Source organism: Pristiophorus japonicus, chromosome 18, assembly GCF_044704955.1.
Source record: "Pristiophorus japonicus isolate sPriJap1 chromosome 18, sPriJap1.hap1, whole genome shotgun sequence".
Classification (NCBI taxonomy): domain Eukaryota; kingdom Metazoa; phylum Chordata; class Chondrichthyes; family Pristiophoridae; genus Pristiophorus; species Pristiophorus japonicus.
The window spans coordinates 105,135,806-105,138,738 of NC_091994.1; the positions used below are offsets into that span (position 1 = coordinate 105,135,806).

At 59.0% G+C, this 2,933-nt stretch overlaps 1 pseudogene; it reads right to left on the minus strand.

Moving 5' to 3' along the window:
• Positions 1–696: 696 nt before the first annotated feature.
• Positions 697–931, minus strand: LOC139229486 (U2 spliceosomal RNA; annotated as a pseudogene).
• Between the last annotated feature and the right edge of the window lie 2,002 nt (positions 932–2,933).

A 2,933-nucleotide genomic window follows, 5' to 3' on the forward strand; every position in this document is an offset into this window, starting at 1 on the left:
TGGCAGAGCAGGCTCGAGGGGCCAAATGGCCTACTCCTGCTCCTATTTCTTTTGTTCTTGTATGTTCTTCACAGCCCAGTCTCACTTTGTTCTCATCCAACATCTATGTGCGCACCTTCTCCCAAACCCACGACCTCCACTACCTAGAAGGACAAGGGCAGCAGGCGCATGGGAACACCACCATCTCCAAGTTCATAAGGATACAAGGATTTCAAAAGTAATTTCCTGGGGGCACAGAGGACTACTAGAGCGTGGCAGGTATGGGGTATTGGGCCTGTGTACAGAAAATGATGTGAGCCGTGACGTTCTGGATGGGTGATTGGTTATGGCAAGATGAGCATAAGAGAAACGGAGCCTTAAGATAATACAGGTATAGACTAGGGTTTCAGCAGCAGAGGAAGAGAGATAGGGTGGAGGTAAGCAATGATTCATGGGTAAACAAAGCTGTTCTGGGTAATGAACCGGATGTGGGGAAGGAAACTGAGCTCAGTTTGGGTATGTGAATTCATGGATAGTCTATTCACATTAGTAACTTAAAGCTCAATTTTGCCCAAGCCCATTTTCTGGCGTATTGCCAGAGTTTTTTTTAAATTCGTAGCCAATCGTTCCAATTCTTTGTCAAATCACAAACGCCAGAGGTCACCTTGCACATGCCAAGGATCACTCTGCGCCAATGCTCTTAGCCAAAAGGCCTAGAGCCACTGCACCGTTCCTGGAAGTACTGCAATACCAGGTTCGTGCCATGGAGGTGGATGGGTCAGGTCCCCCACACACCTCCGTGGAGGTGGATGGGTCAACCCTCCCCACCCACCTCCTGTTTCCAAAAATGCAAGCATATATCTTCCTGACCAGGGAGAAACCACCCGGAGGCCACGGTGGCTGGCCAGAAACGGCACCACACCCGATCCCAGCCAAAAGGCCGAGAAGCGTATTGCCAGAGTTACGCCGGGTTTTTAGGTCCAGAAATGCGCCAGAAAAACATGTCCAAACTTTCCCCGATCTTTATACTGCAACCTGGAGCCGTTCAGCGTGGCCAGTCGCCTCGGAGCCTGCTGTCTGCACCGAACAACGCAGCCGAGCCTTCTGCGCATGCGTGGGAAAAAGAATTAGGTTCTTGAATTCGCTGAAATGGATGCGCATGTGCAGTGTGGCCCCGAGTGAGTGCCTTCCTGGTTCGCTGTGGCCCTGAGTGAGTGCTGGTCTCAGTCCCCTGTGGTCCCGAGTGAGTGCTGGTCTCAGTCCCCTGTGGTCCCGAGTGAGTGCTGGTCTCAGTCCCCTGTGGCCCCGAGTGAGTGCTGGTCTCAGTCCCCTGTGGCCCCGAGTGAGTGTCGGTCTCAGTCCCCTGTGGCCCCGAGTGAGTGTCGGTCTCAGTCCCCTGTGGCCCCGAGTGAGTGTCGGTCTCAGTCCCCTGTGGCCCCGAGTGAGTGTCGGTCTCAGTCCCCTGTGGCCCCGAGTGAGTGTCGGTCTCAGTCCCCTGTGGTCCCGAGTGAGTGTCGGTCCCAGTCCCCTGTGGTCCCGAGTGAGTGCTGGTCTCAGTCCCCTGTGGTCCCGAGTGAGTGCTGGTCTCAGTCCCCTGTGGTCCCGAGTGAGTGCTGGTCTCAGTCCCCTGTGGTCCCGAGTGAGTGCTGGTCTCAGTCCCCTGTGGTCCCGAGTGAGTGTCGGTCCCAGTCCCCTGTGGTCCCGAGTGAGTGCTGGTCCCAGTCCCCTGTGGTCCCGAGTGAGTGCTGGTCTCAGTCCCCTGTGGTCCCGAGTGAGTGCTGGTCTCAGTCCCCTGTGGTCCCGAGTGAGTGTCGGTCCCAGTCCCCTGTGGTCCCGAGTGAGTGCTGGTCTCAGTCCCCTGTGGTCCCGAGTGAGTGCTGGTCTCAGTCCCCTGTGGTCCCGAGTGAGTGCTGGTCTCAGTCCCCTGTGGTCCCGAGTGAGTGCTGGTCTCAGTCCCCTGTGGTCCCGAGTGAGTGCTGGTCTCAGTCCCCTGTGGTCCCGAGTGAGTGCTGGTCTCAGTCCCCTGTGGTCCCGAGTGAGTGCTGGTCTCAGTCCCCTGTGGTCCCGAGTGAGTGTCGATCCCAGTCCCCTGTGGTCCCGAGTGAGTGCTGGTCTCAGTCCCCTGTGGTCCCGAGTGAGTGCTGGTCTCAGTCCCCTGTGGTCCCGAGTGAGTGCTGGTCTCAGTCCCCTGTGGTCCCGAGTGAGTGCTGGTCTCAGTCCCCTGTGGTCCCGAGTGAGTGCTGGTCTCAGTCCCCTGTGGTCCCGAGTGAGTGCTGGTCTCAGTCCCCTGTGGTCCCGAGTGAGTGCTGGTCTCAGTCCCCTGTGGTCCCGAGTGAGTGCTGGTCTCAGTCCCCTGTGGTCCCGAGTGAGTGCTGGTCTCAGTCCCCTGTGGTCCCGAGTGAGTGCTGGTCTCAGTCCCCTGTGGCCCCGAGTGAGTGTCGGTCTCAGTCCCCTGTGGTCCCGAGTGAGTGCTGGTCTCAGTCCCCTGTGGTCCCGAGTGAGTGCTGGTCTCAGTCCCCTGTGGTCCCGAGTGAGTGTCGATCCCAGTCCCCTGTGACCCCGAGTGAGTGCTGGTCTCAGTCCCCTGTGGTCCCGAGTGAGTGTCGGTCCCAGTCCCCTGTGGTCCCGAGTGAGTGCTGGTCTCAGTCCCCTGTGGTCCCGAGTGAGTGTCGGTCCCAGTCCCCTGTGGTCCCGAGTGAGTGTCGGTCTCAGTCCCCTGTGACCCCGAGTGAGTGCTGGTCCCCGTCCCCTGTGGTCCCGAGTGAGTGCTGGTCTCAGTCCCCTGTGGTCCCGAGTGAGTGTCGATCCCAGTCCCCTGTGGTCCCGAGTGAGTGCTGGTCTCAGTCCCCTGTGGTCCCGAGTGAGTGCTGGTCTCAGTCCCCTGTGGTCCCGAGTGAGTGTCGATCCCAGTCCCCTGTGACCCCGAGTGAGTGCTGGTCTCAGTCCCCTGTGGT